At 46.8% G+C, this 13643-nt stretch overlaps 1 protein-coding gene across 3 annotated transcripts in view; it reads right to left on the bottom strand.

The window, feature by feature from the left end:
• Positions 1-13643, bottom strand: part of LOC119972276 (microtubule cross-linking factor 1) — a 229709-nt gene that overhangs the window by 115617 nt on the left and 100449 nt on the right. The window lies entirely within an intron of this gene.

The following is a 13643-nucleotide window of genomic DNA, read 5'->3' on the forward strand; positions in this document are numbered from 1 at the left end:
CCTCCACCTACGCTGTTTCTCCAGCGTCTCCCTAGATCTTGTGCCGGTTTAGAGAAATGAAACACTCGGATGCTGCACTAATTCAAGGTGGAAACCCTTCAGCCTTGCAAATATGGGCTGGTTTAGCACAGTGGGCTAAGACAGCTGACTTGTAATGCAGAACAAGACCAGCAGCGCGGGTTCAATTCTCATTCCAGCCTCCCCGAACAGGCGTCTGAATGTGGCGACTAGGGGCTTTTCACAGTAACTTCATTGAAGCCTACTTGCGACAATAAGTGATTATTATTATTATATCGACATTTATCATGCTGCCGTTTTCTAAACAAATGGGGCAGCATAGTAACACAGTGGTCAGCACAATTGCTTCACAGTTCCAGGGTCCCAAGTTCGATTCCCGGCTTGGGTCGCTGTCTCTGTGCGGAGTCTGCACGTTCTCCCCGTGTCTGCATGGGTTTCCTCCGAGTGCTCCGGTTTCCTCCCACAGTCCAAAGATGTGCAGGTTAGGTGAACTGGCCATACTAAATCGCTCTTAAGTGTCCAAAAAGGTTGGGTGGAGTTACTGGATTATGGGGACAGGGTGGAGGATGTGGGCTTGGATAGGGTGCTCTTTCCATGGGCCGGTGCAGACTCGATGGGCCGAATAGCCTCCTTCTGCACTGTAAATTCTATGACACTATGAACCGTTACAGTCTACAACATTCGAGAGAACGGTTTCCTTCAGAACTCCACACAGGAAAGTAGGGAGACAGTTTTGAGGCCTCATAACAGTTCCCAAACACTGAATTTTAATTAATGCTGTTTCTCTCTTCCATGTCTCTCTTCAGCTTGCATTGACAATACATCACACAAGGACCGAGAAGATGGTTTAGTCAACTTGCTCCAGGTTGAGTGTAAAATCCACTTTGAAGTTGACCTCTAAGAGATATGCCAGAACACCCTATGTTGACTTCAGTTTTCCCATTTGTTGCTAGGCAGTTGAGTGTGGTTTACACTCAGCACCTCTCCAGCAGTCAGGCTGTGATCATGAACTTGACATGTGGAGAATGCTCAGGATGCCTTTCACTATCTGTCAGCAAACATAGAGAAATGAGAGTACCATACTCATAACCAATCAAACTCTAAACAGGTTGTCACAACATAATATATCCTTAGCAACCTCAGTCTTCCCTTTTCCTCCTACCATCTACAGGCCTTTGAACCCCAATGTTAACATCACTTGCTCCGAGTTCACTTTGCCTTCCTCCGAGAAGTGTCAACTATGTACTCTGTTGGTAGCACAATCACCTTTGGGATTCAAGTCCCACTCCAGAACTTGACCCAGAACATCTCAGCTGACACTCTGAAATGTAATGAAATGAAAATCGCTTATTGTCACGAGTAGGCTTCAATGAAGTTACTGTGAAAAGCCCCTAGTCGCCACATTCCAGCGCCTGTTCGGGGAGGCTGGTACGGGAATCAAACCATGCTGCTGGCCTGCTTGGTCTGCTTTAAAAGCCAGCGATTTAGCTGAGTGAGCTAAACCAACACTCTGGTACAAGACTGAGGTGGTGCTGCACTGCTGAAGGTGATGGGTGAAATTCTCCATTTGGGAGACTATGGGCTAGATTCTCCGATTTCCAGGCTATGTCCGGAGGATCCGTGACATTTTACATCAACTACTTTAAAGAGTTACCCCCTTGGCCTACCGTGGGCTCCACCTCATTAGGGCCTTGTTTGTCAAGACCTGTCGGGCAGAATTCTTCCGCCCGCCGCAAGATCACTACGGGCGGGACGTGGACCTTGCAAAGGTCCATTGACCTCGGAAGGGAGATTCCAGTCACTAGTGTGCGCAGTTGGAGAATCCCACCCATAGTAATTCTCACCCACGTGCTTCCCGGCCCAGAGGACTGGAGAAACACGCGGGCCCGGAAAATAGTGTACCCAGCCCGCTAAGTGGATGCAAATGGGCATTAAGACATGATACAAAAAACATCAAGAATCACAGAACACTGTCAGAATTACTGAAGTAAACTCAGTCAATGTATATCTTGTTCCCGATGACAGTGGGGGACCGGAGCATTGGAAACATATCGGCGCAGCCTCATCGGGATCTCTGCTACTGGCAGCGCAAGGCCGAGAATTTCACCCAATGTCTTTTGAACGAGGTGTTAAACTGGTGCCCGATCAAATGGACATAAAGAAATCCAATGCACTGAACAGCAAGGGACATATCCCTGGTGCCCTGGCCAACATTCATCCTTTAATTAGCATCACATAAACAGATTATTGGTCGCTATCACATTGCCGTTTGTGGGAGTTTGCTGTGTGAGCATTTGTTGCTACATTTCGTACATTACAAATGACTACACTTCAAAAAAATGTGTTTCCAGGGTGGCATGTGGCACAGTGGATAGCACTAGGACTGCAGCGCTGATGTCCTGGGTGCGAATCCCAGCCCTGGGACACTCTCCATGCGGAGTTTGCACATTCTCCCCATGTCTGTGTGGGTTTCACCCCCACAACCCAAAGATGTGCAGGTTAGGTGGATTGGCCACGCTAAATTGGAAAAAATAAAAAATTGGATACTCTAAATTTATAAAATAAAAAATGTGTTTCCTTGGCGGAATAGCATTTTGATCTATCCAGTGATTATGCAAGGTGATCTATAAATGCAAGTCTTTCTCTTTCCTTTCACTCTTTCAAATTTGGTGCCCATACTATGGACTTTGAATGCAAATGTTCTTTATGGATAGAGAGTTCATAGAATCCCTACAGTGCAGAAGGAGGTCATTCGGTCCATCGAGTCTGCACTGACCCTCTGAAAGAGTATTCCACCCAAGCTCACTTCCTTGTCCTATCCCAATAACCCCTTAGCCAAACCTACACATTGTTTTTTTTGACACTAAGGGGCAATTTAGCATAGTCAATCCACCTAACCTGCACATGTTTGGACTGTGGGAGGAAACCAGAGCACTCGGAGAAAATCCACGCAGACACGGGGAGAACGTGCAAACTCCACAGTCACCCAAAGGCCAGAATTGAACCTGGGTCCCTGGCAGTGTGAGGCAGCAGTGCTAACCACAGTGCCACCATGCTGCCTCAGGGATGTCAACATAATGAAGGCTGTCAATTCAGAGCTTTGCGAATATAGAGGCTAAGCAAAGACCAGATTAAATTTATATCTTTGTGCAGTATTAGATTATACTATAAAGTGAATATTATGATCTTATATATATAACATGGTAGCAGAGTGGTTAGCACTGTTGTTTCACAGCTCCAGGATCCCAGGTTCGATTCCTGTCTGTGTGGAGACTGTGCGTTCTCCCCAAGTCTGCGAGGGTTTCCTCCGGGTGCTCTGGAGTTTCCTCCCACAAGTCCTGAATTCTCCCTCAGTGTACCCGAACAGCCGGCGGAATGTGGCGACTAGGGGATTTTCACAGTAACTTCATTGCAGTGTTAATGTAAGCCTACTTGTGACACTAATAAAGATTGTTATATAACTATTCTTTGGATCCTGACCAGCTATGAAACAAATACCATCCACATGATTATAAATAAACTAAAAGTTTTGTATATCGTACACTTCACCCTCACAGGAGAAACCTGTAATTTCACCAGCACGAGGCTATGGTCAGACACTGAACGATGAGCGAAGTGTTTGGCTGTGTGATTGTTCAAGGATGTGGGTGAGAGTGCACAGCATAGGCGCTGGGAATCTTGTGGCACTTTCAATGCATTCTTCGGAATCCTATTTTGTCTTTTGTGAGCATGTAGGAGGAGACTCCAATCTCCAACTCCCAAAACAGCCCTGTGCTTAATCTTCCTTTTGTACTGTGGCAGACCTTGATCTGTAGCAATGGCCCCAATCAGTTCCAGCCTTCACATATGTCCTGTCTGTTGTTGATAAATCAAAAATATTTGTACAACAGCAGGATTGTGTTGTTTAGATAATTGAAAATAAGAGAATTCTTTGCCACTGATGTCATATTCTACACATTCTTTGTAACAGCAAAGAATAAGAAAAGGGGATGAGTGAATAACAATGGCTTTTTGGGCTTTGTCTGTTTTGTTCAGATTGAAATATGAGGTTACTTCTATGAAGTATTTATTTATCATGTCCCTTAGAAGGAGAATTAAAAATAAGTTCCAGAAAATGAAAAAAACAGGTCTTAAACACAAATCAATGTGTTGTTCCCCATATCTACGTTAGTGAGTGACCTACATCAATGATATTTTATACAGGTTAGTTTTAAGTTGCTCTTTTCATAGTGTTCAGGTTCAATGCTGATCTAACACATTCTGGATTGTCACAGAACTGACTGGAAGCAGGTTTCTCTCTTACTGATAGGGCCGTGAAGTATGCGATTTACATCACGCTTTGGAACTCAAGGCAGTACAAAAAGAGCTTTTACTTGGCATCTTGCAAATGAGAATTTTAATGTGATTTATTGCAGCTAATAGATTTTATAGAGCACATTCAGTGCAGCACGGGCCATTTTATGAGGTGTGTAAATTATGGAAGGGGGGGCACGTTACAGATAGATGTGTTTTACAGAGAATGGGTTCGGGAGCGAACAACATTTTATTGGAGTTCTACATTACAGAGAATGGTATTTTAGAGTTTTACAGTGGGAATACATCACAAAGAGGCATTTTATATGAAACATGCGCTTTACAAATTGGTGCACAGTGCGGGGTGCATTGAGAAGTGTCTGTTAATGAGGGAACTGTTAAAAAAAACTCAATATTATGGGGTACTGGAATGTAATGTACTGATGGGGCAGGCAGTTGATTAATCTCCAGTGGAGAACATGGAACAGACTTTTGTAAAACCTAAAGGTGTGATACTGGGGCCACAAACTAGCTTGAAACTCACATCCCCTGCAATGCTTGGCTCTGTTCTTCATTATGGCTGATTCTACTTAATAGGTTTACACCTCTTATAGGTGCCACTGGCCTACTGAGTGTCTGATGTTCAGCTACATAGGCAAGACATCCCTGCATGGGTCAAATACTGCACATGAACTACCTCCTACTGAGGTAATTCCACCTCCGCTTGGCTCCAGCACAGAAAAGAGCCAGTGCCGGTAATCAAAGAGCCCATGTCACTCTCAAAGTTCTAGCCCGCTGCCTGCAGAAGACAGGCAACTAGAAATACAGGGGAATGAACAAAAATAAATCAAGTAATGCACAGGATGTGTACACAACTGAACAAACCTCCAGAGATGGGGCACGTTACTAAAGGCCAGCCTCCTTAGCTGGAGGGAGCCACCAAGTAGTAGTCAGTAGTAATGACATTGGATCCAGTGACATGTCCCAAAGGCAGGAAAGAAATCATAGACAACGTAAATCAAACCTTATTCTTTTTTTTAGTTAATAATTAACTTTGCTGAATTAAAAGAAGGTTGCCACAAGTCACCTGATGACTGGAACTGTGAGCCGACCGCTAAGGCATTATATAGATTGCACTGGAGACATGCCCTGACAAGTTGCACATGGAATCACATACCTGGGACTGTAAGATCAATTTTAAAAAGGAACTATTGAAATATAATAATAATAATAATTTTTATTGTCACAAAGACACGGGCAGAACATGCAGATTCTGCACAGACAGTGACCCAAGCCAGGAATCAACCCTGGGACCCTGGCGCAGGTGATGCAACTGTGCTAACCAGTGCCATCCATGAAATGAAATAGACATCATTTGCATCTTTCTAAACGAGTGCTTGAGTATTCAACTATGTGGCTTTGTCTGATATTCAATATCTCAGTTTCCATTGCAGCACAAACATCGTCCACCAGAAATCTGAGAGCTGCAGTGGAAGCTCAGATAGTTGTTATCATGGCTGTTGCCTTGCAGGATGTGACAGCAATCTGCCCTCCAACAGATGACTACGACTGCCGGGGTGCTGGTCTCCTATCCTGCCACTCAAACAGTAACCATCAAGTAGCCCAGACTGCTGCTACCCATGTTGAGGTGATGCAGCCTGAAATCAGGCCCATGTAACCCAGGTGTCCTCCGAGATCTTCCAAAACCTCTTCTACTAAACCTCAGCAGCCTGTCACCAGCCATGCTGCTTCCACTAGGCTGGCATTGTGTGGCAGCACTAAGACACATAGAAGACAGACAGAAAGGAAATAGAAAAGGGGGTGTAATTGACCTGCACGAAATAGGGAATAATTTGATTTATAAAGTTGGTTTAAATGTTTATTTTGCAGTGGTTTTTATTTTTGTATTTGGGCCAAGTGGATTCTGCGATGGTCAATGACAGAAGGAAGGTCAGGTGAGGACGTAGAGAGCATTGGCCAGGCGCTGACTTATCTGGGCCAGTCACAGAAGGACATGGCTCACTCGCTAAAGGATGTGGCCCAGTCTCTTTGCTCCATGGTTGAGGGCATCGAGATCCTGGTTGAGACCAGAGTGAGCCTCCAGAACTGGCAGTGCCAGGTGACGTTGGAGCTTCTGGTGCTCACTCTGACCTCATCTCCGTCCCATGGTAGCCAGGGGGCCATCGAGCACCCTGAGGAAGGAAGAAGTGATAGGGCCTGCGCCTCCTGCAGGGGAGGTGCTGGAAAACCTCAACACCTCTGAATACCCCTCACCTGACACTGGTGCATTTGATGGGCAGTGGGCAGAACAGGGTGGCACCTTGTCACCCCGTGACATCAGAAAGTCTGCTGGGCCCATCCAGGTCCAGGGCCTCCAGAGGGCAGCCGTCAAAGGCATCTCAGGTCAGGGGGCAGTTACCCAGCAGGCTGCCTCCACATCTGTATCTATGGAAGGATGTGCTGGTCTTGGAGAGGGTCCAGAGGAGGTTCACAAGAATGATCATTGGAATAAAGGACTTGTTATATGAGGAGTAGTTGAGGACTCTGGGTCTGTACTCAATGGATTTAGAAGGATGAGAGGGGAATCTCATTTAAACTTACAGAATACTTAGAGGCCCAGATAGATTGGACGTGGAAAATATGTTTCCAATAGTAGGAGAAACTAGAACCTGAGGGCACAGCCTCAGACTGAAGGGATGATCCTTTAAAACAGACGAGGAGGAATTTCTTCAGCCAGAGGGTGGTGAATCTGTGGAACTCTTTGCTGCAGAAGGCTTAGAGGCCAAGTCACTGAGTGTCTTTAAGCCAGAGATAAAGAGGTTCTTAATTAATAAGGGGATCAGGGATTGTAGGGAGAAGGCAGGAGAATGGGGATGAGAAACATATCAGGCATGATTGAATGACGTAACAGACCCAATGGGTCGAGTGGCCTAATTCTGCTCCGATATCTTATGGCCTTGTGGATGAAGACAGAGCGGGGTTTTAATCACAAGGAATTTAAGGGAGTAGTTTAGTTTAGTAGTTGCCTACCAACTAATATTTACTCGATGTTGATTTTAGTTTGTTTGTTACAGTAAAAGTTTTAAAACATGAAATCTTGTCGGGTGACCCTTCGAGTTGGTCACTGGGAACTCAAATCTCTATTCAAAGATATCAGCCTTTACGGGGATTGTAATAGTATATTCTAACCTTAGAGAACATACAGAGCAGAGTCACCAGAATGACACTTGGGATGGGAAATTGTTCTGAGGTTTTGGGCTTATTTTCAATGAAGCAGAGAAGGCTAAAATGATACGTTTAGTAGGTGTTTTGAAAGCTATGAAGGAATTCGATGGAGTAATTGGGAAATATTAATTTGTCTGGTTGGAAACTCAGGATAAAGAGATCTAATTTTAACAAGTGTCACAAAGGGACATTAGGATAAAGTTCTGAATTTAGAGTGATGTGGGAGTGTGGAATATTTTACTATCGGGGTTGGTTCAGGCAGATACTGGCCTGGATTCTCCACTTCCCCAGCTGCATATTTCTCAGCGCTGTGCCATCCGCTGGTGGCGTAATTCCAACTTCCCATCGTTGTCAGTGTGATTTCCCATTGAAGCCACCCCACTCCGCCGGGAAACCCGCGGGCGGGGAGTGTGCTGCCAGCGGGAAAAGTGAATCGCAATGGCTGGAGAATTCCGGCCACTATTTTCTCTTTTGAGGAAAAGTTCATTGAATATCTGAATCAGAGGAAGATACAGAACTCTGGTGAGACAGTAGGGAGTGGGATTATATTTGGATGTTTCCAACAATGTGTCAGCACAGATGTGGTGGACCGAATGGACGACCTGTACTTTTATGGTTGAAGCTCAGAGATAGAAAAAAAAATAGAGATAGAAAGAGAGAGGAAAATCAAGAGCATGAAATACACTTTTCAAGATACTTTTATTTGTTCGTGGGGTGTGGGCATCGCTGGCTGGGCCAGCATTCAATGCCCCATCCCGAACCACCCTTGATCTGAGTGGCTTGCCAAGCCAAGCCATTTCCGAGGGCATTTTAACATCTGCAGCGGTGAGATTCGAACGCGGGTCCCCAGAGGATTACCCTGATCCTCGGGATTACTAGTCCTGTGAAAACACCACTATGCTATTTATCACTGTTATTGAAGATTTTCTTATCCAGTTGCAGTGGTGGGCAAAACATTAATCATTTGCTCAGAAAGGAGTAAAACTGGGTGGAGAATTATATCTTCATGCAGGTTATTTATAGATAGAAATCCTGGGATTAATCTTCACTGAATAATGCTGGGATGTGATAGCAGGAGCCTGATGCATTTCAGGATATGAAGTCAAACTCATGTGTATAATATTGTCAGTGCCTTGTGTCCATGCTCTGGAATATGGCTGCAGGCCTACAGTCAATTTGGTGTTCAGCACATCCCAACGTGATTGGTGAATGTAGCTTGGTGAAGGCGAACAACACTGCACTTGGTTTGTGCGCCCGCTGGCTTCCATTGAAATTATGTGTTGGGCTTCAGATTGCACGGTGCCCATTTTGAATGATTACAGTAGAGAGTCCAACTTTAATTTATTTTTAAAAAGGGGGGGGTTTACTGTTTGTTTCTTCCTATTCCCGCCCTTGGATCCAAGCCTGGTGTTTATGATGCTCCCTCTGACCTTCAACCCAAGCATCTCCCACAATCCCTTTGGGAGACGTGTGCCGAATATGATCAACCAGCCGGAGTCCCTTTACTGGCCGCTAGCCTTGAAACCAGGCCCGAAATGCTGTAAAGCGAATTCAGGACACAGATTTTCCTCAGTTGTCACGTTTTGTTTGATTTCTGGTTTGAGTTCAACCAAACAGTGTCATTCAGATTCCAACGACCTACTTTTGATACAGCAGGAACTCACAAGGTGGCACCTACTACTGACGGTCCATTCGCCCATCATCTTCTCCGAACTGACTCTGTGGTTCCTGGTCCGGCAATGCCTCTACTTTAAGTTTCTCGTCTCTGGGCTGAATGTTCCCCCAGCAGTTTGGATACGGACTGGGATGCGGGATGCTGGCTGAGAGCATCGGGAAGGGAGCTCCATGTCTTCTCACCGCACTATCAGTTGAAGGGCCACTCCCCACTAATTTGGACATTTTGTTTCCAAGACAGGAGGGTCCACCACCACATGGGGAGACATTCAAGGAAGCTATTTTGGCATCCCAATTGGTTCCCAAGGGGCCTTGCCGCTTTACACCTTTGTAATCTCCTCCAGCTCGACAACCCTCCAGGATTTCAGCGATCCTCCAATCGGCCCTCTCGTGCAGCCCCAATTTTGATTGCTCCATCGGCAGCAGCTTTGCTTTCTGGGTCCTGGACCGTGGAATACGCTCCCTAGTTACTCCCTCTTTCTTCACGCAAGATTCTCCTCAAACCCCACCTCTTCGGCTGATTTTTGTGTCACATCTCCTTATCTGACTTATTTTTAATTTATTTTTGATACCTCTCTTCGGCAGCACCTTGAAAAATTGTACTACGTTAAGGATGCTACATAAATGCAATATGATGTTGCGGATGGTAGCCGACAGAGAATCACAGAATTGTCACAGCTCAGGAGGACGCCATTTGGCCCATTGTGTCCACACCAGCTCTCCAAATGAGCACCAAGACTCAGTGCCATTCCCTTGCCTTTTCCCCGTACCCCTGCATATTATTTCTATTCAAGTAATGCCTTATGAATGCCGAGATTGAACCTGCCCCCACCAAGTCCGATCGGGGGACATGATGCTATGTACAAGTTGTCATAGCGTTTAGCTAGTTGGCTGCTTGAGACAAAGCCAGCTTTTTCGTTCCGACTATCATGACCAACAAAAAGAAGAGCCAAACACTGTTGTGTCTTCAATCTGGTTTATAGGGAGCTCTGGAGAAGCCTGCTTCAATTTAATCCTGAATGGAGAAACGCTACGATTATCTGTCAAGGTACACAATATACTTGTCTATCAACTGTCAGGAGACATTCATTGGAATAAAAATCCACCTATTCCTTTGACAAGTTAGGATGAATCCTGTCATCTCCCTGAATCAGATATCGGGTCATCGCAGTCGAGGGGGCAGATTACTTCCAGCATTATCCACTCAATAATCCTTTAACTCTGATGGCTGCTGCTCCGGGAGTGAGCTGCTGAGAACGGGCAGGGTGACCACGGAGGCAGACTGGTTCTGGTCGCAGGAAAAGGAGAGATAATTGAATGACTGCCCCTCCAAAATGGCCGGCTGGAGGACAGAATACGTCCCCACCTGGAGTAAGAAAGCTCAGTGCTAATCGTCACCTCCTCGAACCAGCTTTGCAGCCACATTCGCAGTTAAACAAGGATTTAAACACAGGGTGAGAGGGATTTTCACCCCCCCCCCCCCCCCCCCCCCCCCCCCCGTCCAGGAATTCCTCATTTAAAAAGTATTGGGTTTCTGAAAAATTAAACTTGAAGTGAAAGAATAAAACCTGTGTAAAAGCACGTTCCATTTTCCAGAAAGATGAAAACCCATTTAAACATTATACACTGAATTGAGAAGGCTGTACAATCCAAATTCCTGCATTCATATCTTTTAAAATAAGATAAATTTAATAATATGAAAGAATTATGCTCACTCTTTCTACGTAGCCTCTGCTGGCCGTCGCGCCCGCTAACTGACTCTCTCCCACTGGCCGCTTCCCTGGCTGATTCTGGTGCTTACCACTCCCTCTCCCAGTCCCTCACTGTGGGTGAGGGCAAAGGAGAGGGGCAGTGAGCGGGCAAAACTGACTGAGGGAGCTGCAGGAGCTGAAGTTGGTGGGTTGGAAGGGGATGTGTGAACAAGAGGGTCTGGCAGGGAAGCTGAGTGGGAGAGAGTCAATGAGGGACTGTGTGTGTGTGTGCACAAGAGAGAGAGAGAGAGAGAGAGAGTGTTTGAGTTTGTGTGTGAGTGAGTGGGCGTGTGTAAAAGTGTGAGTTAGTGTGTGTGTGTGAGGGTGTGTGCGTGAGAGGGTGTGTGCGTGAGAGAAAGGGTGCTGTGTTGGAGGGTGTATATGTGTGAGAGGCAATCTTGCATTGCGAATATACCTACCCGGCACTTCTTTGGGTTGTGGGGGTGAAACCCACGCAAACACAGGGGAGAATGTGCACACAGACAGGGACCCAGATCCAGGATCGAACCTGGGACCTCAGTGCCGTGAGACAGCAGTGCTAACCACTGTGCCACCGTGCTGCCCTTGGATTAAAGATTCCTATCGGACGTTCATAGGTTTGCTAGATTTATTGCATAGCTGCACTTGATGAGAAACAGCAGCCCAAAGTTTATTTTCACAACAGGATGGAGCACTGACAAACACAATGCAGCGCTCAACTGAGTGAATCCGGCCAAAGAAATGCCAACCGCTCGCTGGTTTCTCTCACCAGACTGAACTCTTGCGCATTAACTCCTGCACTGTTGCAACAGTGTACCGGATATACTATGGAGATCCTGACCGTGTGCAGTCGATCGCACTCCTCACAATTGAAATGCTTTTCCAACATTTTCTTGCCATGATGTCTACAGCTGCTGATTATGCAATCCCTGTCCAGTCCTCTTTACCGCGAACCACATCACCTCAGGCAAGACTACTCCTGGTTTCACCACTTGCTACAAGCACAATGGGACGTGCATGCTGAACTTCACGAGGAGGATATCCAAGGAAATAGTGGGAGTGGATCGAATAAAATCTGAAGAAAAATAATGGCCAGGGTTCTCCGCAATGGCGGCTAAGTTTTGACGCTGGCGTAAACACTGGAGCGTTTCATACCGGCGTCAACGGTCCCCTTGGCCCAGTGATTCACTTACCTGAAGGGGGCTAGCAGGACGCCGGAGTGCTCTGTGCAGCTCCGGCTGCCGATACGGGGCCTGCATTTCCGGCCGCGGGTCCGTGCAATATGGCGGCCCCGCACAGCAAGCCGGCCCCCACAAATAGGCCCCCCCCCATTGCACGCGCGCCCGCCGATCGGTGGCCCCCGATCGGATCCCTGGCCATCCTGGAGGACACCCCCCATAGTGGATCCCCCCCGCCCCCCCACCAGGGCGGCCACAGCAGCCGCCACTCTGAGTGCCCGCCGGGTGGAACCATGTTTGAACCACACTGGCGGGAACTCGGCTAGGTGTCGGCGGAGAATCGCCGTGGGGCCTCTTTCAATGGCCCCCGACCAGCAACGCGTCAACCGCACTTGCGTGACTGGCAGCGATTCTCTGGTCCGCGGGTCTTACACGGGGAGGACGTGCAGACTCCGCACAGACAGTGACCCAGCCGGGGATCAAACTTGGGACCCTGGAGCTTTGAAGCAACTGTGCTAACCACTGTACTACTGTGCTGCCCACTGTGCTACCGTGTTTTCAGATGGTCGGTGCGGTTCCGTTGGGCCGAATGACCTCCTTCTGCACTGTAGGGATTCTCGTTCCAGGGGCCTTTTTTATCAGTCGACTCTTGCCGGCTTTGTGCGGATTTAAATAAGACTTTGTAGGCTGTTAAATAGGCTGCTGGCTGCGTGTACCGTTGTCAGGTCCCAACCTACCTCCATCTCAATGACTGGCACAGTGCTGCCGATAGGCATTGTGCAATAATGTACCAACCTCAGACATTCCATGCCAAAAACGAACTAAGATTTCCCGAGAGGAACACACGGGGAAAAATGTGACAGAATAAATTACTCTCAGCCACATTAAGTGTAACCTTTGGAGATGACAAGTTGTGTATTTGCTTGTGCAGGGAGACAGTGGCAGGGTGGTTTTGCCACAGGACTGGTTTTGAATAGGATCATGCGTGAGATCAGATCCAATGCCTGTTCCTGTCAACTCGGATCTGTATGTCCCTTGTCTGGGACCATGAATTGGGTTTTGGAGCAAGCAAGGAGATGGATTAGGGCCTTGCCCTGTCCACTCTGCACATTGGCTTTGTAACTCTGAGGAAGAATTACATTTTATGTTAATCAAGAGACTCAGGGATTCCATGGCAGGTGGTGAAATTTGAATTGAATTAAAAAATGGAATAACCATAAAGCCATTGTCAATTGTCATAAAAACCTATCTGATTCACTGAAGGGAAGGAAATCGGCCATCCTTACCAGGTCTGGTCTACATGTGACTCCAGGTCCACAGCAATGTGGTTGACTCTGAACTGCCTTCTGAAATGGCCTAGCAAGCCACTCAGTTCAAGGGCAATTAGGGACTGGCAATAAATGCTGGCCCAGCCAGCAGCGCCCACATCCCATGAGTGAATTGGGGCAATGAAATGAAATGGGGCAATAGACAATGGAGGAAAAGCAAAAGAAGAAAAAGAGATGGCTGGAATTCACAGTCCGCT

This window comes from Scyliorhinus canicula, chromosome 10 (assembly GCF_902713615.1).
Source record: "Scyliorhinus canicula chromosome 10, sScyCan1.1, whole genome shotgun sequence".
In the NCBI taxonomy this organism is placed as follows: domain Eukaryota; kingdom Metazoa; phylum Chordata; class Chondrichthyes; order Carcharhiniformes; family Scyliorhinidae; genus Scyliorhinus; species Scyliorhinus canicula.